Source organism: Pan troglodytes, chromosome 4 (assembly GCF_028858775.2).
Source record: "Pan troglodytes isolate AG18354 chromosome 4, NHGRI_mPanTro3-v2.0_pri, whole genome shotgun sequence".
In the NCBI taxonomy this organism is placed as follows: domain Eukaryota; kingdom Metazoa; phylum Chordata; class Mammalia; order Primates; family Hominidae; genus Pan; species Pan troglodytes.
The window spans coordinates 142,032,420-142,059,565 of NC_072402.2; the positions used below are offsets into that span (position 1 = coordinate 142,032,420).

A 27,146-nucleotide genomic window follows, 5' to 3' on the forward strand; every position below is an offset into this window, starting at 1 on the left:
CCACTATTCTCTTCTTAACTGAAAATGACTGCAAGGAGGCTTTTGTGGGGAGTTGGATTTTCACCTAGTTGAAAGATCAGTTTGTAATTCACAAAAAATAAAAGAAAGAAAAGAGAAGAAAAAAAGAAAGAAAGAAAAATCCAGTTCCTTTTATTTGCCTCTAGGACCTAATTCTTTGTCTTTTGGGAAATAAATTATCCTTAACAAAGTGCTTCTTAAAATTCTTAACCTCAGTAATGAAAGACTCTTCAAAACAGATATGTTGTATTTGTAATTAAAAGGTTTCCTGTCCCTATATTATAACATTATGGCCAGCCTTCAACATATTTGAAGTAATTAGAGTATAAATTCAGTAACTGAGCATTCTGAGAAAATTCTGAGGAAATTGCAGAGTTTTGAGGAAAATTTAGCATTTGAAGAGTGCGGGAACTAAACGATCCATTTGGAACTTATTGGTGTGGAAGCAAAACTATTTACTGCTGGAAGCTATGGTGGCAATGTTGGCAACGGTGAAGATTTTGCCTCTAGGTGCAGGTATGACAGTATTTCCTCAGACAGAAGTACATAGTATTTTTTAAGGCTACATAATATTGGTGGCCTGCAGCTAAGAACCTATGTTCTAGTGATCTATGGAATTTGGATATTATTTCTAAGTAAGCCCTTCTCCTTGCTACGAGTGACATATACCTACTAGATTTGAAGATTCAGTCAATTTCCAAAAATGCATCTTCTAGAATAGCTTTGTGCCTTCCTGATTGCTCCTCCAAGTCTAATGCTGGCTCTCTCTTCAACTGTTACCTTTTTTGGATAGTTTTCCTGACCTTGCCTATCTCTTCCCATTAGAATTCATGAACCCTTCTTCCTGTTTCCATGGTATCCAATATAGAGCTGTGTATGCTTGCCACACAGTATTTTGAAATAATTAATTTTATTTGATGTTTTTATATATGTACCTTAGTCTCCCTTTCTACAGATGATCACTGTTAACAGTTTCTTGTGTTTCTTTCCATAAAACAGAAATTTTGCATTTTCCGATGCACATGTGACTAAATATATACATGAATTAAAAAAAGACCCAAAAAATCATATTTTTGGAAATATTTTTCATCCTGCTTTTTATTTAATATATGTAGGATGTAATTCTATGAACACATGCAGGCTTGCGTCATTTTTTAAAACAGCTATCTAATAATTCCATTTTATGGATGTTTTATAATTTATAATTATTTGGGTTCCTAATTACAAACACTTTGCTGGTTTGCAGCTTTCTGATGTTATAAACACTGCAGTGAAGAATCCCTGGTGAACGTCTGCAAGTATGTCTTCAGGATACATCCAAAACAGTGGGATTTCAGGGTCGGAGGGCGTGTGTTTATTTAATATTGGTAGATTAACTCTACAAAATGTTTCATCAATTAGCCTCCCACCAACAACATCACACTATGTATAAAAATTGGTTTACTTTCTCTCCTCACTTAGAAAGTGAGAAAAGTGAGTGTAGAGCAGTGCTTTTTATCTCAGGATCCCCACTGCACCTAACACAGTACTCAATAAATATTTTTAGAAAGGAGAAATAAAGAATGAAAAGTTCTGCTCATATTTTAGCCTGTGTTAACACCATCAGAGTTATGTTGGAGACAATATTAAAGTCACACATTAATATGATACTCAGACAAGTTTGACAATTCATGGAAAGGTGCATATGTGGTTGTGAATTCACTAGGCAATTACATAAATCTCCTCATTAATCTTATTTAGAGGCCGAGAAAGAGGAAGAAGAGATCTTACCAGAATCAATCTGTATCTCCTCTCTTTCGGAGTAGGCCTTCCCCTGAGACTAGCAATTGTTCTGCCTGTTGATTTGAGTGTGTGGGATAGGACCAGGAAGTGAATATTCTTTTTTTTTTTTTTTTTTTTTTTTTTTTTGCAAGCAGTGAGTGTGTATTCCTGCCAAATTAAGTGCTGAAACAATTTTATCCTGTTGTTTTTCATGTGCATTACATCATCTATGTGTAAACTAACTGTGGCTCCTAAGGACCTCTAAACTCTCTAGCCTGAACATCAAGCCGCTAAACTCTCTAGCCTCTAGACTCTCTAGCCTGAACATCAAGGCCCTCTATCACAGGCCTCCAGTGTGTGTCCAGCTGCTGTCAGCTACACCCTGCTACTCATAGCTGGAGATCTACTGTGGGTTTTGCCCACCTGCTTTATGGAATCATTCTGTCCTTCTCCACTGTGAAAAGCACTCTCATTTTCCTGCATCTTATGGCTGGGAAAGACTTTGCTGTAGCTTTTTTCTTTTTTTTTTTTTATCAGCATCTGATTTCTTGTTGCCTGATTCATTGATGCCAATCGTTGTTGGTTCAGATTGGCTGCTATAGTGATTTTAAATCACTATATTTAATTTTTTATTGAATGAACTATAAATATGATCACCCATCTATATCCCAGGCTTGAGACTCAGAGCAGTTTTTTAAAGCCCTCTAGTGCTTTTCAAGGCAAACTTATTTGAAATATTGTTTGCATCCCACAATGTTGACACCCTTGGGAGGAAACAAGGTGAATCTTAGAGGTGTTTACTTTCTCCTGCACACTCACTGGCCTGATGCCTATTTGGCTGATCAGGCCTGACTGGCTCAGCACAGGTGTAATGAATGTCTTAGATTACCCAGTGACTTTGAACTTTAATTTTTATTTGCTTGGTTCACTCAAAGAACACCTCTGTGCCGCTGTAATCATTAGGATGCTTCATCTCTGCAGGCTGATAGGATTTACGGCCCCAGGGTTGGAAAAGCATAAAGAGGAGATGGTCCTCCTGAGAGGTTTGTCTCTTCAGGTTAGTGTTAATGCAGAAGCTGTATTTACCCACTAGATCCCAAGACCATAAAAAGTAAACCCACAGCAGAGTGCTAAAAGATGACTCTTGTTTGGAGCCCTTGCAGCATCTAAAAGTGACACTGCAATCAATGAAAGCATTTTATTGGACACTTGGATTTTACTACAGGAAATCACAAAGCTCTATTATGTACCAAAACAGCAACAGATTTTGTTGGTGGCCTTGAATCAATCTGTTAAATATATTTGAAGGAATATGGATATTAGTAAAGTTGGATAGGAATTTTCAGGTGGTGCCAAGAAATAAGCTTCTACAAATAAACACTCAATCAAACAAACAGAAACACAAGTAGTTGCCTAGTTCCCACAAGTTTGCAGAATACTTTCACATATATCATATGTTCAGTCCACCAACCTTAGGAAGAACATCAGGAAGTCATGATTTGTAGTCATTCTGTTTTAGACATGAAGGTATTTGAAGTGTAGAGGCATTGAGTCATGAGAGGTTGAAATTCTCATAGGTGGTTTTGATGTCTCATTTGTGTTGCATTCCATGACTTCAAAAATTACCAGGAAAGCTATAGTTGCTCCAATTCTAAATTCACCAAGTCCATTAAAGTAGGCTGAGTATCTAGAGTGCAAAATAAAGTCACAATTTGTAAGATATTCAGCTTATTGAAATAATATGTACATTCCACATGGATAGTTCAATTACTTAAAAAAAGACATCTAGGCCAGGCGTGGTGGCTCACGCCTGTAATCCCAGCACTTTGGGAGGCCAAGGTGGGTGGATCACCTGAGGTTAGGAGTTTGAGACCAGCCCGACCAATATGGTGAAACCCCGTCTCTACTAAAAATAGAAAAATTAGCCACGCGAGTTGGTGCACTCCTGTAGTCCCAGCTACTGGGGAGAGTGATACAGGAGAATTGCTTCAACCAGGGAGGCAGAGGTTGCGGTGAGCCGAGAACATACCACTGCACTCCAGCCTGGGCAACAAGAGCGAAACTCCATCAAAAAAAAAAAAAAAAAAAGACATCCAAGGCTTTATTTACTGGGATTATAAAAATAATCTGACTCTTACAGTATTACCCATTCATTCATTTATTTGTTTAACATTTATTAAGCATTCTCTTTGTACCAGGTATTGTGCTATAATAGATATACAAATGAGTAACATTTAATTCCTACTTCTTAAATACAATAATAATAATACTAGATAATATTTACTGATGCTAGCTTCTGATATGTCAAGCAATGTGTTAATAACTTAAGACATATTACAACATTGATTACCAATAGCCCCTTATGGTATAGGTTATCTTATTATCCCTATTTTCCAGATAAGGTAATTGAAGCTCACATCCAAGCTAGGCTGGTAAATGGCAGACTTGAACTGCATTCAAGATCTGGTGTGATCCCGAAGCACACGGTTTTTAATCTTTCCATATCTTTTTCTTCCCATGCTCTGCTGCTGATGGTCTGGGATAGACAGGCAAAGAAACAGATGACTTAGTAATAAACTGGAGGGACTTTAATAACAACGGAATAAATGAAGTGCTGTAGGAATGTAAAGTGAGGAAAATTAGAGAGGACTGGACTTAGTAGATGGAACTGAACTTGGTTCTTAAAATAGCCATAAACTTTTTCTAAGCAAAGAAAGAGAAAAGCCATTCCAGGAAGAAAGGAAAATAGAGCAAAAGCATGGAGTTACATCTAAGAGTTTCTGCTTTAGGCAGCATAGAAAGTATTCCTTGGTCGCCAAAAGTTTAGTGAGTCCTTGTAGAGTTCCTGGTACTGCATCAGTTACTTGAGGCACTGACTATGGAGTGGGCCTGGTCTTGTGGGCATGGTCTTTTGCTTTAAGCTAAAAAGAACTCCTCAAATTTGTATGATAATCAGACCTCAAGGCACAGCACCATTACAGGACTGGCCATTTCAGTAACACATAGAAGTATCCTGAGCTCTGAATTCCAATGCATTGGTCTTAGGTTTTATTAGCTCTCAACAATGTGAGGATTGCTACTTAAATATGCAAAAAGACTTCAAGTCATCATCTAATTCACACAAGAGATAGTAGCATAGGTTGAAAAGCAGGGAGTGTATAATTACCCAGGAGCAGATAAGTGAGAGTTGACAGCTGTCAAACAATGTGTTACCCTAGATGTGAAGCATAGTTATGGATGGGGAATGGGAGTCTGTCCATTTCCCTATAGACTTGAAGACTCTGAGATCTCTTAATTGAAGGTACAATGTTACTGTCACTCACCAATGGTAGTATCATGTTATTAAGAGTCTGAGAGAATTCTAACAATATCCTAGGAAGACTCTCTATCCTTAAGGAGCAGTGGGAAAGTCTCAGAGCTTACTGGAAAATGAAGAGGGATGCACTGAATGTGATTATCTATAAAAATGCTTTGGTGCCCTTGAATTCAACTCTTATTTCTAAACTGGAACTGACCCCTGAGTTCTACCCAGGAAGTAAGTAAGAAAGCTCCGTTATGCTATTTAGGGTTAAACAATAATTCTTAAATTCAGAGCATTCATAATTGTGACCCTCTTGACCATTGATATTATAGAAAGATGGCAGAAATTCTTAGAAAAAGCCCATGCATGTTAAAAAGTAAAGGATAGGGACTGTTGGCAAAAGACAACAGATTAAAGCAACAGGTTTTATTTTCTCCCTCTGATTCCTATCAAACACCTCTAAAATGACAAAAGAGGAGTAAAATGTCATAAAAATATAAAAACAGAGAATGGTCTGCAAGATGACATTGGATGAGAAACAACAACATGATTTTGGAAGTTAGAAAGTAGATACACAAGTAATGATTGACTTGATAAAGAAGAGAAAGCTGAACCTAAATAGAAGGGAAAGACAGCAAAATGAGGCTGAGTCTATGACTCAGGCAAGGCGCAGGGGGCCTGGAGATTCTGGGTTGCTGGATACATTGGAAGGGAACAGGGCTATAAACACAGGCATTCTCTGAAAGCCTGCATAAGGAGCAGTTAGCTACCTGATAAATCACCCACCTTGTGCAGCCAAACAACCCACTCTCTCTACCTGGCAGTAGCAGGGAGGGTTGTCTTCAGATAATTGAACCAGGGACAACATGCCCAACAGAGGGCAATGCTGAGATACTTTACTGGAAATAGAAGGATTAATTTAAAGTCTACACACTGGTTAACAAGACCCTGAACTTCTGTTCTCTGCATATCTCCTAGAACTTCAAATAGTTCAGTAAGAAATTGAAGAAGTTTTATCTAGAGAACCAATATGCCCATAAGGAGTTGGGGGTTGGGGAGGGGCACTGAAAATACTAACACTTGGCATCCTTCAAAGAAACAGCCAGATCTCCATTTGATCTTATGTATTAGTTCTCACGCTGCTAATAAAGACATACCCGAGAGTGGGTAATTTATAAAGAACAAAAGGTTTAATGGACTCACAGTTCCACATAGCTGGGAAGGCCTCACAATCATGGCGGAAGGCAAAGGAGGAGAAAGACATGTTTTGCATGGTAGCAGGCAAGAATATGTATGCAGGGGAACCATCAGATTTCGTGAGACTTACTCACTATCATGAAAACAGCATGGGAAAGACGCACCACCATGATTCAATTACCTCTCACCCTGGCCTTCCCACAACTCGGGGGAATTATAGGAGCTACAATTCGAGATGAGATTTGAGTGGGGACACAGCCAAACCATATCATCTTACTATTTTAAAACCCATCAGTAAATATGTTATAATGCTACTTGTGCTTTTTTGCTAAGCAATGACTTTTAAAAAAGTAATTGCATTATGAGCTTTAGGACTTCCAGGGTGAGATTATTAATATAAGAACATTTTAGTAATCTATTCTATAACATTGTAATCACTGAACAATTGAGCAGAAGGAGCTTCCACTCCAGTGGAAAGCTCTTGAAAAATAATATATGTTTTTGACAATGTGGCTGTTCTTCTGCGCTTCTCATTTGGCCCCTTGTATATCAGTTATGTATTTCCACAATAATGCTGAAAAGAATCCACCCAGAATCTCAGTGACTACAAGTAATAAGCCTCTGTGTAGCCTGAGAGTGTGTAGCTTGGCTAGGTAGTTATTCTGGTGTTGACTGGGCTCACTCAGTTCATTTGTCTGTGGTCAGCTGCAGGTGGTCCTGCAGCTCTCTGTGTGTGTCTTTCTGTGTATTTGGGGGTCAGCCAGATGTTGGCTGGGCTAATATTGTTCAGGCTGGGATAATGAGGGACAACTCAGCTCTGTTTCATGTGTCTCATTCCCCAGCATTCTTGTGTGGGCATGTCCATGGCAAAGGCAGAGGAGCAAGAGTGAAAGCAAGCCTCAAGATGTAAGTGATTTTCATGCCGCTGCTTACATCATGCTTGCTAATGTCCCAGTGCCCAAAGCATGTCACATGGCTGATTCCAGAATCAGGACAGATGAAGAACTAGGTCCATCAATGCCATCAGTTTGCCACATCTGGCTCCCTCTTTTCCCTCCATCTTTTCTTTGTGTCTGGAACCTACTCTAAAATTCAGGGAGTATAATATTTTGGCCTACCGTTATCCAACAATTTACTCTTGACTTAAAGGTTCCCAAGCTGTATACTTTTTATCACTTTACTAAACATACAACTCAGCTTGAAACCAGAGTATATTTGCCTTAGAAAGCTACTGACATAAAAAGAAATCCCTCAGAGGTTGAAGGGAACCAGCTTATACAACAGACTCTGTGTTCTTTGAAGTGTGGTTATGAAGGGTTCATCAACATGGGACTGAATTTATAAATCTCCACTCAGAGTTGACATGATAGAATCACTTTGGAGCTTCCTCTGATGTGTCTTGGAAGTTCAAATTCTTGGACACATAAAGGATGGTGTCCTGGTGGGGTAGATATATTAGTTCTTGGTTTTGGGACTCAAGGTGGGTGATCTTGACCAATCACTTGACTTCTGCTTCCTTTTCTGGGAAAGACTGGTAATTATTCTTTATGAAGAATACCTATCTCATAGACTTAAGGATTAAATGAACAAATGGATGATGATACTAATCTAAAGGTATACAATTCTAAACCAGTGAACAATTTTTATAGTATTCTTATGACAAAAAGTTGCCCTTCTGGTGGCATTCACAGTAATAATAGCTTTAAATTGCTGAGTGTGTGCTATGTGCCAGGCATGATGTTATTCACTTTGTCTCCATGATTTAAATTAATCTTCATGGAAATGCTATGGAAATTAATATTATTCTTATTTGACAGAAAACTGAGTTTTAGAAAGGTCAGCTAACTTACCGAATTTCACATGGTAATGAAATGAGTGCAGTGAAAGGAACCTGGCAGCTACATTCCAGAGCCTTGCCTTGCCTTTTTCTTTTTTGTTTGTTTTGTTTTGTTTTTAGACAGGGTCTCACTCTGTCACCCGGGTTGGAGTGCGATGGTGCAGTCTTGGCTCACTGCACCTTCAAACTCCTAGGCTTAAGCGATCCTCCTACCTCAGCTTCCCTAGTCACTGGGACTACCGGCATGTACTACCACACCTGGCTAATTTTTTTTATTTTTTGCAGAGATCTGGTCTCATTATGTTGCCCAGGCCATTCTCTAACTCCTTAGCTCAAACGATTCCCCTGCCTTGACCTTCCAAAGTGCTGGGATTACAGAAATGAGCCACCATGCCCCACCCAGATCCTGTTTTCTTAATTACTTTTCTTTCACTGTACATGGTGTCAATCTTTAGCAATTGTGAGTGAGCCTTCAGCACTCTCCAAAGCATTCACCCAGAATTAACTCCCATGACATAGCATCATACCTTAACTAGAAGACATGTTACTATTAATGATCTTTATTAAGCACCTACTGTGTACAGCATACTGCTAAAAGTGAGGGCATAAGAAGACAGAGAAAGACTCTTTAGAAAAATGTGACCCACACCCAAAGAAAATAAATAGCTTATAGCCAGGATGGGTGGAGGACAGCTGACAGGTGGGACTGAGTGGAGACTGGAGAACTATACGTGTGATAATAGCTTCTAATTGTTTGTTCAATGACCATATATTGGAAGTCTACTATGAGAAAGATGCAAGGGGTAGAAAAATGAGTAAAGCTGTCCTTTTCCTAAAGGAGCTCAGGTTCTAGTGAAAGACACACACACACACACACACAAACACACTACAATGACACAGCATGATAAAGGGCTCTAATAGAACTTTGGTTTGGGTGTGGGGTCTGGGACAGGTGCTGAGTCCAGGGAAGGCTCCACAGAAGGTGACAATTGAGCTGAATCATAAAAAATGAAGCAGAACCTCTCAGAAAGAAAAACCAATAATGAAACAGAAACAGAAAAGGCTATGTAGTGTGAGCAAAGCTCTAGGAGAGGTACAGTCCATGGCAGGTGCGAGATAGAGTTGCAGGGTGAAGGCAGGTGAAGAGTCATGCTGAGAAAATGGAGATGTAGCTTAGAAAATGGGAGCTGCTCATTTTAAGAACCTGAAAATCCCTCATTAAGTAAAAGTTAAAATGGTAAAATGCTTCAGTACCCCTGTTGGGCAGGGTTTTCTTGTGCTTTTTGATAGGACTAGCAGAGGCACATAATGGAGATGCCCCATGTCCAGTGCCATCCATCTTGCTGAAAAGGCCTTCCTGTGAGACCACATGACTTTCCCACTGACAGAAGCCAGACAGACAAGCTGTCTTGTGCATTGGCCCTTGGAAAAGCAGAGCTGCTACAAAATCTGTTCCTGAGAAGTTCTAATTCATTTTCTCCTTTGCCAATGCTGAAGGGGCTGGGATGCCAATAGGGCAAGTTCCAGACACAGCTTCCGACCTTACTCCCTGGTGCCTGTCACAGCAGCACAAGCAATGAACAAAGCATAAAGGTGTGTGCAAGCCTGAACTCCAGTCCACAATTGTGCACAAAGTCTGCCAATCCAAGACTGGAACGGGCTGTGCACAAATGAGGCAATTCGGAAGCCAGGAAGAGCATCTGCATGTGCATGCTGTGAATTAGTAAGCAAGCTGCCACTGTGGGTTCCCTCTAATGTCATCTTTTACTTCTATCAGCTTGAAAATATTTCAGAAACCTCTTTGCCCCTGGTCCCATGCCTGATGGATGGCCTGTGATCATCAATGCTATGTTCTGCTTACATCCAGGATATTATTTTAAAATCCTGTGTGTTTCCCATGTTTTTAAATGAAAGAAGTTGCCAGGTTTCAACAGTAGGCACTTGGTAAGCCTGTTTCTAAGATTTCTGGATGAAAAAGACAAATTGTTCTACCAGAGTTCCAAGAAAGAAAGTGATTATTCACATCCTATGAATCCACTTCCATCCATATGCTCCCTCCTTCCCTTTGAAACCTGACCTGCTTACTCTGATACACACATCATACCCACACACAAACCCACACATACTCATACATGCCTCTCATATTCATGAAACTACATGGAAGGTTGCTGAGATCCCGGTAATTCAAAATTATATAAAATCTAAGAGAGAAGTCTGTGTGGATGGGTGTCAGTGTTCATATTCATACAAAATTGTAGTCATATATATATATATTTAATATATATAATGTTATATTTTGCTATATTAACATACTGTTCATAAATATTTCCCCAAGTTTCTTCCTTGTCCTTATAATTACCGTCCTAGTCACTACTACATAATATTGCAATGGGTTGGTGTATCACATTCATCTTATTTATGGTCTAACTTAAGGCATTTTAATTTTAAATATTTATGATTATTACTAAGGCTATAATGGACATTTTTGCATTGCGTGCTGTAGAATGATTTCTCCAGGATACACATCGTAGAGTGGAATTATTGGGGGAAAAGGATATGAAAAATTTTATAGTTCCTAATAATAATTTTCATGTTGTTTTCTAAAATAGGTGGTACAAACTTTTTATATCACTAGGGGTGTGAACATGCCAATTTCACAAGAATTTTCTCAGTAGTATGCTATGATTTTAATGCATGTTGTTTGTTCTACTAATCTGTTGAGCGTAAAGTATTATAGAAAATTTTCTTAATTTGAAATTTTATGATTGGTAGGAAGCATAAACATTTTTCCAAGAATTTACTTAATGTGATGTAAGTGTTACATTTACTTTTTGTGTGATGTACATTGTTTATAGTCTTATATATTTGGTGTCTATGGGTTTTTCTCATAAATTTAATGAATTCTTTAAATGGTGTAGATATTAACCACTTATATGCAATATTAGACATTTGCAGACTGTAATAATTTGCTTTCGTGAAATGTTCTTTACTCAACTCTCGACAAGACCTACTTCTCATCATCATTCAGCTCTCTGGTCCATTACCATTTTTTTAGAGAGAGTAGCCCTGATCTATCTATACATAGTGAAGGGAGAAGAGTAGGTGAGAACAAGACCTTTAGAGCCAGAGTGTCTAGGTCCAGATCTTGGCTTGCCACTTACTGTGTAGCTTTGGGTGACATAGGAAATGGGGAAAATGATAATATCCACCCTTTAGGATTGTTGTGAATATTTAAAAAATTGATATAAGCAAAGTGCTTAAAACCATGCTGGCCAAAAGGAAAAACAATAAAAACATAGCTATTTTTATTTAGGAGTATAACGTCAGAGGGCAATGGAACTGAGTTTTTAATCAGTGGAGAAGAGATGAGAAAGTAAGCTCGGACTTCCTTCCCCATCGTTTCCCAGACCTAGCCCTGCTGGTATGGTTCTTTTTGATGCTTCAATAAACATTGATCAAGATCTTCTACATCAAGTGACTATGATAAATTATTGCATCCCGGGAAAAAATGTTCTTAAAAAATGAGTCCTCCAGAGGCATTGATTTGGGGGATAAAATATAAATATGCATATTAAATAATAGCATGCCACAGTGGAAAGAACATGGATTTTGGAGACTGGTTGACCTGGGATCAGATCCTGTCTCCACCTTGGGCTGGTTGTGCAGCTTTAGTCAAGTTTTTCGATCTTTCTGAGCCTCATCCAGGCCCTACTGGCTTGATAGGAGAGTTAAATAAGTTGACATATGTATGTAGTGCATATGGATCATAGTAGACATTCAATATGCTATAATAATTGTATTAAAAGGAGGGCAGGGGTGATTATTCTTTGAGAAGTGGAATTTCTTTTACTGCCTGATGAAAGAAAAAACCCTGGGGGTTCAGACAAGAGATGAGTTTGAACAGATCCTTAAGTGACAAATTTAAGGGTTAGTGAGAGACCTCAGTTGGTATAGCATGACATGAACCTATTTTATGGGCATATGCAGGCATATGGAGAACATGGGATGAAGATCATGTACTTGGAGTGAAGTGGATGGCTGAGGGATAGGAGCGATGGAAAATGAGCTGAAAAGGCAAGGCTGAGCTATAATGGTGAAAGGCCAAGGGGTTACTCTCAGAGATTCATTGCAGTTATTCAGATTCTCCTCAATTTTATGAGATCCTTTGGAACCAGAGAAAAGGGGCATTTGGAAAGCACAGAAAAATTTGCTAGTAGTTAACAAAAAAGATGTTAACATTGTGCTTTATAATGCACTGAAGAGAGACTGTCTTAATTTATCCATCCCCTGGAACGTGAGGCAAGAATTGTTCCAGAGAAATGCTTTGACACATCCACGGGACAACTGTTTGAACTAACTAGATTAGCATCACGTTTGATCAGCAGCATCATCACCTATTATTTATCAAGCCCTTACTCTGTACCAGGTACTCTGCCTAGTGTATTCTGTGCATTACCTCATTCAATCTTCTCCATAGCCCTAAAAGCAAGTGCCAATTTTATTCTCATTTTACAAATAAGCAAACTGAAACTTAGAGACATTCGATAGCTAGAAAGTGCCGAAGCTACATTTGAACACAGGATTGCCTGTCTCCAAAATCACTACTCTCAGCAGTCTCTGACACTAGCTTTACTATCTCTTTGTACAACTATTATTCGATCACTGCCCTCTCTCCTTTTTTCCCCATGTCCTCAAATGCATTGCATTTTCTTTCTTTCTCTCTCTGCCCTTCTACTCTTGCTCTTGCCCAAGCTTTCATTTATGAACTCAATGTCTCAACGTTTATGGAACACACAGTGTGCCAAGTGCTCTGCTAAGTGATTTTACTTCTCTATGTTATTCTTTCTCCATAATGCCTGACATGTTACTAGAAATGTACTCAATAAATACATGCTCTTGTTAGGTGTGGTCTAGTGCCTCAAGGAATTGAATAAATACAGGATATTTTAGCTGAAATTCCCAGAGTTGGGATGCACTCATGCTTGCTTTCCTTCCTCTCCTTCTTTCCCTCCTTCCTCTTTTCTTTCCTTCCACAAATATTTGTTGTATGAATGTCTATATGAAATACTTTGCTAAGTGCTAGGGCTACAATAAAATACGCAGAAAGGCAAATACATTTAATTAAAACACATTTGTGATCCAGGACCAGGCTGCAATGGACATATCCTGGAGGCTGCTGCTCAATACTTGCCCCTCTCTCAATAGTGAGTAATATAGTGCTTGTCACTGCTGCCCTTTAAAACTCCAAACAGAATCAACTATGGACAAGAAGGGCAACATCAAAGATTAAATAAGGGGGAAAGGGAGGGGGCCTGTGGGTAAATCTCATCCATTCCATTCTATCCAGTGATCAGATATTTTGAAGCAGAGGGCAGGTAAGATCCTGTGGTCATGCTTAAAAATCATGATCTGAGGCCAGGCGTGGTGGCTCACGCCTGTAATCCCAGCACTTTGGGAGGCCGAGATGGGCGGATCACGAGGTCAGGAGATGGAGACCACAGTGAAACCCCGTCTCTACTAAAAATACAAAAAATTAGCTGGGCGTGGTGGCGGGTACCTGTAGTCCCAGCTATTCGAGAGGCTGAGGCAGGAGAATGGCGTGAACCCGGGAGGCGTAGCTTGCAGTGAGCCTAGAGTGCGTCACTGCACTCCAGCCTGGGCAACAGAGCGAGACTCCATCTCAAAAAAAAAAAAAAAAAAAAAAAATCATGATCTGAGAGGCAGAGTTGGAGAGGGGGAGCTTTTGGAAAACCATGGGAGCTGGATGATACAGTTCTGGTGATAAAGCAGTGTCTGAGTGTGTCCAAGTGTTATGAAAGAGGCATTTGTGTCTCCCTGAATTTCATATGTTGAAGTCTTAACCCCTAATATGATAGTATTAGGAGGTAGGGTCTTTGGGGGATAATTAGGTTTAGACAATGTCATAAGGGTGGGATTAGTGTCCTTATTAGAAAAGACACCGGAACTTCTCTCTCCACCCTGTGAGGACACAGCGAAAAGGTGGCTGTCTGCAAACCAGGAAGAGAGCCCTCATTAAGAACTGAATCTGCACCAGGTGCGGTGGCTCATGCCTGTAATCCCAGCCCTTTGGGAGGCCGAGGCAGATGGATCACCTGAGGTCAAGAGTTCGAGACCAGCCTGACCAACATGGTGAAACCCCGTCTCTACTAAACATACAAAAATTAGCCAGGCACGGTGGTGGGCGCCTGTAATCCCAGCTACTAGGTGAGGCAGGAGAATCGCTTGAACCCAGGAGGTAGAGGTTGCAGTGAGCCGAGATTGTGGCATTGCACTCCAGCCTGGGCAACAAGAGCAAAACTCTGTCTCAAAAAAACAAACAAAAAAACAAAAAACAAAAAAACTGAATCTGATGGCACTTTGGCTCTTTGATCTTGGACTTCCCAGCCTTCCAAAACTGAGTTATAATTTTTGTTGTTTAGCCACGCAATATATGGTATTTTGTTACAGCAGCCCGAGCTGCCTAAGACACCAAATTTCTCTAACAACATGACTAAACGGCTTCTGTGAATGACTGACAGGAGCAGGCAGCACCCTTTTTTCCTTCTGGATGGGGTGGTAGAAGGATAACAGGATGCCATCCCACCTTGCTCACTTGGGGAGAAACAGTGTTTTCCAAATCAGACATATATATGCGGGGAATTTCTCATGGGGATTAGGCAATGGATCTAAAAAGGTGTTCTCCTCATGCGTGACCTCAGCTCATCCCATGGAGCCCTCTCTATTGTGAATCTGAAAGCTTAGCAAAAACCCTCAGATTCACAGTATTTTCTCAGTAAAGATCTGAACATCTGCAATGAACAGGTTTCTATGTTAGACAAAGTGGATTAATTTTATTATAAACAAAAACCACCTTCAAAAGAGTATTCATTGTTGGTTTTTGATTTTAAAAAGTAGAACCATTTGCACGAGTTCACCGATTCCCAACTGGTTGATTCAATGCATTACAAGAGAGGAACTCAGCAACCCTGGCTCATATTTTATCAGCCGTTACAGGACATAGAGTTTGGATTTGGGGGATCAAGGCACTTTCAATTTCCAGTATCAGATGCTCATTTATTTATTAAATGAACAAATTGAATATGCTTAGCCCCACAGGAAATAGAAATGTTACTTTCTCATTCTTTGTCACTCATTAATAAATAGTGCACATTTGTGTAACAGTAGGATCAGTGAGTTAGTTTCAGTCTTGTATGTAAGCCATTTCATGGAAGTTTTTCAGTAGTACATTATTGCTTTCACCTTATTTTCAGAGATCTCCTGCGAATATCTGAAATATGGGACTGTTTTATTATGTTAAAAAGTTTAGTTAGCAATGCAGGCTCTTTTTTGGTTCCATATGAACTTTAAAGTAGTTTTTTCCAATTCTGTGAAGAATGTCATTGGTAGCTTGATGGGGATGGCATTGAATCTATAAATTACCTTGGGCAGTATGGCCATTTTCACGATATTGATTCTTCCTACCCATGAGCATGGAATGTTCTTCCATTTGTTTGTATCCTGTTTTATTTCATTGAACAGTGGTTTGTAGTTCTCCTTGAAGAGGTCCTTCACGTCCCTTGTAAGTTGGATTCCTAGGTATTTTATTCTCTTTGAAGCAGTTGTGAATGGGAGTTCACTCATGATTTGGCTCTCTGTTTGTCTGTTATTGGTGTATAAGAATGCTTGTGATTTTTGTACATTGATTTTGTATCCTGAGACTTTGCTGAAGTTGCTTATCAGCTTAAGGAGATTTTGGGCTGAGACAATGGGGTTTTCTAGATATACAATCATGTCATCATCTGCAAACAGGGACAATTTGACTTCCTCTTTTCCTAATTGAATACCCTTTATTTCCTTCTCCTGCCTAATTGCCCTGGCCAGAACTTCCAACACTATGTTGAATCGGAGTGGTGAGAGAGGGCATCCCTGTCTTGTGCCAGTTTTCAAAGGGAATGCTTCCAGTTTTTGCCCATTCAGTATGATATTGGCTGTAGGTTTGTCATAGATAGCTCTTATTATTTTGAGATACGTCCCATCAATACCTAATTTATTGAGAGTTTTTAGCATGAAGGGCTGTTGAATTTTGTCAAAGGTCTTTTCTGCATCTATTGAGATAATCATGTGGTTTTTGTCTTTGGTTCTCTTTATATGCTGGATTACATTTATTGATTTGCATATATTGAACCAGCCTTGCATCCCAGGGATGAAGCCCACTTGATCATGGTGGATGAGCTTTTTGATGTGCTGCCGGATTTGGTTTGCCAGTATTTTATTGAGGATTTTTGCATCAATGTTCATCAAGGATATTGGTCTAAAATTCTCTTTTTTGGTTGTGTCTCTGCCAGGCTTTGGTATCAGGATGATGCTGGCCTCATAAAATGAGTTAGGGAGGATTCCCTCTTTTTCTATTGATTGGAATAGTTTCAGAAGGAATGGTACCAGTTCCTCCTTGTACCTCTGGTAGAATTCGGCTGTGAATCCATGTGGTCCTGGACTCTTTTTGGTTGGTAAGCTATTGATTATTGCCACAATTTCAGAGCCTGTTATTGGTCTATTCAGAGATTCAACTTCTTCCTGGTTTAGTGTTGGGAGGGTGTATGTGTCGAGGAATTTATCAATTTCTTCTAGATTTTCTAGTTTATTTGCATAGAGGTGTTTGTAGTATTCTCTGATGGTAGTTTGTGTTTCTGTGGGATTGGTGGTGATATCCCATTTATCATTTTCTCTTGCGTCTATTTGATTCTTCTCTTTTTTTCTTTTTTATTAGTTTTGCTAGTGGTCTATCAATTTTGTTGATCCTTTCAAAAAACCAGCTCCTGGATTCATTAATTTTTTGAAGGGTTTTTTGTGTCTCTATTTCCTTCAGTTCTGCTCTGATTTTAGTTATTTCTTGCCTTCTGCCAGCTTTTGAATGTGTTTGCTCTTGCTTTTCTAGTTCTTTTAATTGTGATGTTAGGGTGTCAATTTTGGATCTTTCCTGCTTTGTCTTGTGGGCATTTAGTGGTATAAATTTCCCTCTACACACTGCTTTGAATGTGTCCCAGAGATTCTGGTATGTTTTGTCTTTGTTCTCGTTGGTTTCAAAGAACATCTTTATTTCTGCCTTCATTTCGTTATGTACCCAGTAGTCATTCAGGTGCATTTGTTTAGTTTCCATGTAGTCGAGCAGTTTTGAATGAGTTTCTCAATCCTAAGCCAAAAGAACAAAGCTGGAGGCATCACGCTAACTGACTTCAAACTATACTACAAGGCTACAGTAACCAAAACAGCATGGTACTGGTACCAAAACAGAGATATAGATCAATGGAACAGAACAGAGCCCTCAGAAATAACACCGCCTATCTACAACTATCTGATATTTGACAAACCTGAGAAAAACAAGCAATGGGGAGAGGATTCCCTATTTAATAAATAGTGCTGGGAAAACTGGCTAGCTGTATGTAGAAAGCTGAAACTGGATCCCTTCCTTACACCTTATACAAAAATTAATTCAAGATGGATTAAAGACTTAAACGTTATACCTAAAACCGTAACAACCCTAGAAGAAAACCTAGGCATTACCATTCAGGACATAGGCATGGGCAAGGACTTCATGTCTAAAACACCAAAAGCAATGGCAACAAAAGCCAAAATTGACAAATGGGATCTAATTAAACTAAAGAGCTTCTGCACAGCAAAAGAAACTACCATCAGAGTGAACAGGCAACCTCCAAAATGGGAGAAAATTTTCGCAACCTACTCATCTGACAAAGGGCTAATATCCAGAATCTACAAAGAACTTCAACAAATTTACAAGAAAAACACAAACAACCCCATCAAAAAGTGGGCAAAGGACATGAACAGACACTTCTCAAAAGAAGACATTTATGCAGCCAAAAAACACATGAAAAAATGCTCACCATCACTGGCCATCAGAGAAATGCAAATCAAAACCACAATGAGATACCATCTCACACCAGTTAGAATGGCAATCATTAAAAAGTCAGGAAACAACAGGTGCCGGAGAGGATGTGGAGAAATGGGAACACTTTTACACTGTTGGTGGGACTGTAAACTAGTTCAACCATTGTGGAAGTCAGTGTGGTGATTCCTCAGGGATCTAGAACTAGAAATACCATTTGACCCAGCCATCCCATTACTGGGTAGATACCCAAAGGACTATAAATCATGCTGCTATAAAGAGACATGCACACGTATGTTTATTGTGGCACTATTCACAATAGCAAAGACTTGGAACCAACCCAAATGTCCAACAATGATAGACTGGATTAAGAAAATGTGGCACATATACACCATGGAATACTATGCAGCCATAAAAAATGATGAGTTCATGTCCTTTGTAGGGACATGGATGAAATTGGAAATCATCATTCTCAGTAAACTATCGCAAGGACAAAAAACCAAACACCGCATGTTCTCACTCCTAGGTGGGAATTGAACAATGAGAACACATGGACACAGGAAGGGGAACATCACACTCTGGGGACTGTTGTGGGGTGGGGGAGGGGGGAGCGATAGCATTAGGAGATATACCTAATGCTAAATGAGGAGTTAATGGGTGCAGCACACCAGCATGGCACATGTATACTTTTGTAACTAATCTGCACATTGTGCACATGTACCCTAAAACTTAAAGTATAATAATAATAATAATAATAATAATAATAATAAAAGTTTAGTTAGCAGAAAATGCAATACAACATGCGTGTCACACAAGTTTATAGGCTGCCTACATATTAGATATTGAGAATTCCTGGGTAATTTCAGTCTGTAAATTTGTTTTTCTCAACCACATTATTTATCTTTTATTCTTATCCAGGATGACTGTAAACCTTTTGGGTTTTTCTTCCTCTTATCCATTCACTCAGAAGATATTTACCGAGTACCTATCTATGCCATGCACTCTCTTAGAGAATGGGAATACAGCAGTGAACAAGATAGGTAAGAGTCCTGCTGTTAGGGAACTTAAATTCTAGATTAGTGCTGTCCCACAGACATTAAAAAAAATTTAGGTTTTATTTTTGTGGGTACATAGTAGATGTATCTATTTATGGGGTACATGAGATGCTTTGATACAGGCATGCAATGTGAAATAGGTACATCATGGGGAATAGGGTAACCATCCCCTCAAGCATTTCTCTTGTGAGTTACAAACAATCTGATTATACTCTTTAAGTTATTTAAAAATGGACAATTAAGTTATTATTGACTATAGTAAACCTATTATGCTATCAAATAGTAGGTCTTATTCATTCTATTTTCTTTTTTTTGTAGCTGTTAACTACCTCTACCTCCCCCCAAGTCCCTCATTACCCTTCCTAGCCTCTGGAAACTATTCTTCTACTTTCTGTGTCCATGAGTTCAATTGTTTTGATTTTTAGATCCCACAAATAAGTGGGAACATGCAGTGTTTGCCTTTCTGTGCCTGACTTATTTCACTTAGCATAATGCTCTCCAGTTCCATCCATGTTGCTGCAAATGACTAGATCTCATTCTTTTTATGGTTGAATAGTACTCCTTTGTGTATATGTACCACATTTTCTTTATCCATTCACCTGTTGATGGACACTTAGATTGCTTTCAAACCTTAGGTATTGAAAGCAGTGCTGTAACAAACACAGGAGTGCAGATATCTCTTTGATATACTGATTTCCTTTCTTTTGTGTGTATACCCAGCAGTATGATTGCTGGATCATATGATATCTCAGTTTTTATTTTTTTCAGGGGCCTCCAAACTATTCTCCAAAGTGGCTGTGCTCATTTACATTCCCACCAACAGTGTACACCGAAGATTCCCTTTTCTCCACATCCTCGCCAGCATTTGTTATTGCCTATCTTTTGAATATAAGCCATTTTAACTGGAATGAGATAATATCTCATTGCAGTTTTGATTTGCATTTCTCTGATGATCAGTGATGTTGAGCACCTTTTCATATGTCTGCCATTTTTATATCTTCTTTTGAGAAACGTCTATTCAAATCTTTTGACCATTTTTGATTGGATTATTAGACTTTTCCCTATAGAGTTATTTGAGCTCCTTATACATTCTGGCTCTTAATCCCTTGTCAGATAGGTAGTTTGCAGATATTTTCTCCCATTATGTGGGTTGTCTCTTCACTTTGTTGATTGTATCCTTTGTTGTGCAGAAGCGTTTTAACTTGATGTGACCCCATTTGTCCATGTTTGCTTTGGTTTCCTATGCTTGTTTCCATACTCAAGAAATCTTTGCCCAGACCCAAGTCCTGGAGATTTTCCACACTTTTTTTTTGTAGTAGTTTCATAGTTTGAATTCTTATATTTAAGTCTTTAATCATTTTGACTTTTATTTTTGTATATGGTGATACATAGGGGTCTAGTTTTATTCTTCCAGCAGAAGTTTCTTAGATGATGGAAATGCTCTGATGTGATTAGATTACATTAGGAAATGATTTACTGTTCAATGTAGTATCCTCTAGCCCCATGTGGCCATTGAGCACGTAAGCTGTGGAGAGTGGATAGAATTATTCGACTTCAATACATTTAAATTTAAATAGCCACATGGAACTAATGGCTACTGTATTGGACAACACAGTTTGGTAGGAGAGGCAGACTTTAAAGAAGTAAATGCAAAACCGGCTGGGCACAGTGGCTCACGCCTGTAATCCCAGCACTTTGGGAGGCTGAGTCGGGAGGATCACCTGAGGTCAGGAGTTCGAGACCCACCTGGCTAACATGGTGAAACCTCGTCTCTACTAAAAATATAAAAATTAGCCAGATGTGGTGTCAAGCACCTGCAATCCCAGCTACTTGGGAGGCTGAAGCAGGAGAATCGCTTGAACTGGGGAGGTGGAAGTTGCAGTGAGCCGAGATCGCACCATCGCACTCTAGCCTGGGGGACAAGAGGTAGAGGGAGGTTGGTTTCAGGGAGGGGTGTCAGGACAGCCTCTACATGAGAAGAAGCCAGACTCATGAGAAGCTGAAGGAAGAGGATTGCAGGCAGAGGAAACAGCAAGTGTAAAGGCTGAGTCTGGGATTTCTCGGAAGTGCACTGAATGCGCTGACAGCTGTCCCTTTCCAGGCCCACATCGAGGCTGAAGGCTTCTACTTTGGGATGGCAAACTTTCTCATCTGGGGAGATCTCTTCTGCCTGGGAGCATGCGTTAGGCTCAAGAGTGACCAAAACGACCCTGCTGAGATCTGCCCCAGGTGAGCTGCCGTCTCTTCTCTGCACAGCAGCTGGTGCGGTAGCTGACCTCATGTCCTAGTGCCTCCAGCCTCATTCTTTTAGTTTCTCATACCCTAGGTATACACAGGCAGCACAGTAGCTGTTTGCTGCCTAACCTAGTTTCTGCATGTAAACCTTTTCTGGTTTTTCTGGGGATATAACTTACTTCCACTCTTTGACTCTTTTCTTTAACCACATTCCAATGCCTGTAACTTTCCTATCTTTCTACCTCCTTCACCCAATTTGTGTCCTCTCATTTGTTCTGCTCACCAGTTCGCAGACTCTTCTCCCTTCAGCATCTCCCACAAGGCATATATGTGTTTCTATTTCTAGTGTTATCTGTCTACAGCACCACAAAGCACTTGAAATACAAGACAACATTTGATATTTGAGATATGGCTGGCCTTATTATTATTATCTCTATCATAGTTATTATCATCACCATCATCATCCCAATTTTTATAGATGGGAAATAAAAATGAGGCCTAGGGAAATGCAGTGCTTTGCTTTAAGTCACCAGCTGGTAAATAGCCCAGCCACGATGTCTGACTTTGAATTCAATGCTTTTCCAAGATACTCTACCCATCATCCTCATCGTGTTACTTCAGCCTATTGAGCGGGTCAGTAATTGAACTGCCTTTCAAGTTTGAGAACTTGAGGAACTCAAATAAATTGTTTCTTTTCCCTGTTTGAGAAGCCCTGTAGCTTCTCATTTTTCCATGCTCACTCCTATGGCCAGAGTCAGTTACAAAGATATTGTATTCTGAATAATTAACAACATGCTTTGTTATTTTCAAAAATTTTAACTGAAATTAAGATGCCAAAAAAATTATCCTAGAGGATTCTAGCGTATCAAAGTATATTTTTTAATAGACTCCTTGAGGTTAAGAAATATTGACTTGTGTTTGTTTATTCTAGTTCACCATCCTGTTTAGAGAAGGCCGACCCTTGCTGCAGCAATCTTGACTAATACCTACCAGCCCCATTATCTCCTATTGCAAATGCAGTTTCCAGAATTTGGAAGAGAGAGTAGGTTCAGGGGGCTAAAGAAATCCTGTGGGAAAGGCAAAAATGGGCCTGTGGAGGTGAGGGCTTCTCAGTTTTTTGCTTTCAAAGCTGGGCTGTGACTGCTCTTTCTTGTCCACATCGGGAGCCTCTGGTTCACAGGAAGAGGGTTTAGGATCATATTAATCTGGGCTGTTGGGCCTTAGGTTGCAGACCTTAAGAATAAAACAAAATGTTTTATACATCTCTCCTAATTCTTTCGTAAACATTGAAACTCAAAACCATCTTGGGAGGAAGGCACTCTCCTTTAAGCCCAAGAGGTGGTGCTTTGCATGGTTTACATGTGTGGCCTCTGTAATTCTGACCACCTGGATTTGAAGTCTGACTCTACCCCTTTGCCAGCTACATGACCCTGGGCAAGCTCACCTCTCTGTGCCCCAGTACTGGCATTTAGCAGGTAGAATTTTTCAATATTAAATGTAGTAATATATGTGAAATACACAAGTAGTTGACAAATGGCAGCTATGATTTTTATCATTCCTGAAAAAGTTATAGATGCTATACAGTGTAGGAATATCACAATCATTTCTTTTTTTCTGAATTGAATTAAATCCAGCATAAGCCCTCATTCACTAAGATTGGCAAAGATGTCCAATATTAGGCAATTGTATGGATCTTCTCACCTCTTTGAATCCTATACCTACCTCCAGACTTAGCCTAGAAGATGGAGAAGGGCCTGGTCTTCAGTCTGTGCTGGTCCCACTGTTTGCCTGCCATGCTGAGAGCTGGGCCTTTCCCATCTGTCAGGCATTGCCCTGGGGTCCTATCACCTGGCCCAAGGATTCCATGCTGCCATCCCCACTTGAGCCACTACCTTTCCCCATCACACTCTATCACATTCAACTGAAGTCCTGCTCTCTGTGACCATGGAATCCTAAAACCCCAATCTTGGACCCCCAAATGATCTCCTACATGATTAGCACCTTGACCTTCTCTAACTTCAAAACCACACAGCTGCCAATCCCTTCCTGTAGCGCAGGCAGCTTTATCCTCTTGATGAGACTCAACACACTCCAAACAGGCAGCAGAATGCCAAATTCTGCACATTTTATTAGGAAGGTTATGGTAAATATTTGAACTTGAATCCTTTAAGACAGAGATTGGACTCCCCAGTTTGGGCCACAGGCTCACTACAGAATTATCCAGAATAATTGGCACATTTATGTTATGACCCCTGTAGGTATTTTAGTTTTTAAATACTAGCATTAAGAAAGCCCTGAGTGGAGGTTTTCTTTAAGCTTCAGTGCTCTAGTTACCCTACATTCTCATGGTAATGCCTGTTTTTAGGTTTCAAGCCACATAAAAAAATTAATTACTTTCCAGGGCAGGGAGTCCAGAACTGCAAACACAAGGCCTGGTTATTTTTCTTATAAGAAGAAAAATAAATATTATCTCATTCTTGTGAATGGCGCAGTGAAGGCATAGGACAGAGACACATATTATAAAATAATTTCAATATTAAATTATAAAGCATCCTGATATGTTAATTTTTTATAGAAAAGAAGTCTGAATTATACATTAGTGACTTTCCCTAAATTCCCTGGTAAATAGCAGAGTTTTTAATCCCATATTGCCTCTCTTGGCTGCAATAATTCTCCAGCAAATGAAGCCCTTAATGATAGATACTTCATTGTTTATAGAATTAATGATAGACATTTTAGTTTGGGCTGTTAGAATCTTGGTACTGAGTTCTGTACCATTCTGTGCATGTCCAGAAAAGAAAACTTTTTTTTGCAGCATCAGGCAATTGATATTTTAATAAGATTATAATAATTCTCTTTTAAGGTAACCCTGCGTTGGTGGTTTCTTTTTTTCTCTCTCTCTCTTTACTCTTCTGATATTTCCACAGACAGTGATTATTATTGATCTTCTCTGTCACATGCGGATATTTTGTGATGAGACTCTCAGATTTTTTTTTCTTAACTAGAGAATTGTCATGCAGCTTGTATAAATTTTCCATGCTGAATTCCATTAACCCCAAATCCAGGTATGTAAAAACACATTAATTTGTAAGAAGCAAGAAAATTGCATTTTAACTCAAAATCTAGGTCTGAACACCACTGAAATAAAATGGGCTTTAAAAATGAGTTGTTCAGTTGGATGTATGTATCTGGTAAATAACAGATGAGAATGCTTATAATCAGAAATACGTATTACTTCCCTTCAAAATGTTTTATGGAGAAGACCTTTGATCTTTGTCGTTTGTTCTCTGTCTCTGCCTCATCTTTCCCTTTTTTATTCTTTCTACGAATGTGTCTTGATCATATTGTGAAGGTGCTAACAGATTTGAACTTGATTCTGTAGGTAATAAGGAGCCAGCCACTGTTTTAAAGCAAGAACATATGACATCACTAGTCATCAGGGAAATGCCAATTAAAACCACAATGCAATATCACATCATATCTGTGAGAATGGCTATTATCAAAAAGACAAGATAAGTGTTGGTGAGGATGTGGGGAAAAGGAAACCCTTGCACACTATTCATGAAAATTAAGTTAGTACGGCTATTATGGAAAAGAATATGGAGGTTCCTTAAAGAATTAAAAGTAGAACTACTATGTGACCGAACAATCTCACTTCTGCTTAATATATATCCAAAGGACGTGAAATCAGTAAGTGGAAGAGATATCCGCATTCCCATGTTTATTGTAGCACTATTCACAATAGCCAACATATAAAACCAACCTAGGTGTCCACCAATGAATAAATAAAGAAAATGTATTATACTGTATATACACAATGGAATACTATTAGCCTTAATAAGAAAGAAATCCTGTCATTTGCAACAACATGAAGCTGGAGGGCATTATGTTAAGTAAACCAGACTCATAAAGACAAAAACTGCAGTATCTCACTTATATGTGGAGTGTGAAAAAGTCAAACAAAGAGTAGAATGGTGGTTATCAGAGGCTGTGGGGTGGGGAACTGGAAAGATATTGGTCAAAGGTCACAAAATTTCAGTGAGATAGTAGAAATAAGTTCAAGAGATGCACTGTACATCAGGGTTACTTCTGTTAATCACAACATATTGTATATAGAAATTGCTAAGAGAGTAGATTTTAACTATTCTTAACAAAAAAATAAGTATATGTGTTCGTGCCTGTGTTAAATAGCTTGATTTAGCTATCTCACAATGTATACATCTATCAAAACATCACGTTGTATACATCACTATATGCTATTTTTATTTGTCAATTAAAAATAAAGAAAATAAAGCAGAGGCATAATATGATAATGTCCTCTTCTTAGGATTGCAATAATATCAATGGCAAACAAACTAGGACTGTTGATTCTCTAGGCTTGGGGTCTGGTACCAAGGATAAGAGAAGGGAATAAGGGCAGACATAGGAAGAAACCGCAGGTGATAGGACATTGTGAGGTTCATTCATATTGAATACGAAGTGGGGATGTACTGGCAGAGAATGATAACTGAATGAATACTAGGGAATAAATGGTGTCAGCTAATACTCCTCCCACCCCAAACACTGGTGACACACAAACTCTCTCTCTGGTTCTCTCCTCCGAAACTGGTGCTACTTGGAAAAGGCTTTCATTCCAGCTTGTCTGCCCTGGAACTCTTTGTTCTCTGGTTTCCGTGGTTGCAGAATCTAGCAAATTGAACACAGTTCCTACAGAGCACTGAATTGTGGATGTTAAAATTTACGATGGAGCAATTTGGTTGTGCCCTGTTCCTGAAGAAATGGAGACACTTAATTTTTCACGTGCTTCAGTGGCAGCCACTTGTTATGACTTCAGATCAAAAGGTGGTGCAAAGTTAGTTTTGAATTATTTTAACATGTGAAGTCAGAACATTGAGATGATTTATGAAAACAAATGATCTGAGTTGGCACTAATGGGTTTTGAGACTCATTTTTCAGCCATTTATTTTTAATCTCTCTGAATATCTTCGGCTCTGCTGATACCAACACTCACTTCTGAAGCCAACAAGCCGTCTGCTTATAAATACTGAATCAACTGGTAAATCACATTTAATTTGATTTTGTTCATTCCACTCAGCTTCTAAGAAGGTAACATGCCTTTTAGGCTGCACAGACCTTGGTAATCTAAATAGGAACAGACCTGACAAAATCTTAATTAGATTCAGACCAGGGCTAACGTTTGCCACCTGCTGCTGCCAAACTTGTAGGAACCTTTGGAAATAGTGTTGTTCCCAAGGGGCCCTACCCAGACACTGGTGCATTCTGGGGGAAGTAGGGCCTCATAAGCACATTTCCTTTTGAGAGATCTTACAATAAATTCCTTACATGGGTCTCTTTTGTGTTGCTGCTCATTCTTCTGTGTGGGGAATACTCTGGTTAATCACAGGTGAACATAGACACGATTTTCCAGGTACATTTATACTATTTCTCTGATCAAAGGAGTGGAGCTGGAAGAAGTGAAAGAGAAGCAGTACAGTGGTTAAAGATGAACTCTGAGGTGGCAGAGATGGGTCAGATTCCTACCACTGCTTTAAACCAGCTATAGACTCAGCCTAATTTTTAATCTTCAAGCCTCATTATCTTTACTTATAAATTGAGCTTAATATACTGAATTTATTTTATGTCATTATTGTAAAAGTTAAAATAATGTATATAAAGTGCTTAGGCAGTTCCTCACATATTATAAGCACTCTATAATAATGTACATATTATCATGTATTCCTGTCCATGTGAAGATATTTGAGAGGTGACAGAAGGCTCTCTACTTCCAACATTTCTTGTTAGTGCTATTTTAACAATAAAGAGCTTTCCTAAGTTTAAGGA

The 27,146-nt window shown here is 39.1% G+C and overlaps 1 protein-coding gene and 1 long non-coding RNA gene across 4 annotated transcripts in view; both read left to right on the forward strand.

The window, feature by feature from the left end:
- KCTD16 (potassium channel tetramerization domain containing 16) overlaps positions 1-27,146 on the forward strand; it is a 307,662-nt gene that overhangs the window by 155,034 nt on the left and 125,482 nt on the right. The gene's annotated exons all lie outside the window — the stretch shown is intronic.
- Positions 26,282-27,146, forward strand: part of LOC134810113 (uncharacterized) — a 32,774-nt gene continuing 31,909 nt past the window's right edge. The window contains exon 1 of the long non-coding RNA XR_010157353.1: positions 26,282-26,361. This is a non-coding gene — a long non-coding RNA (uncharacterized LOC134810113). The remainder of the gene's footprint in view (positions 26,362-27,146) is intronic.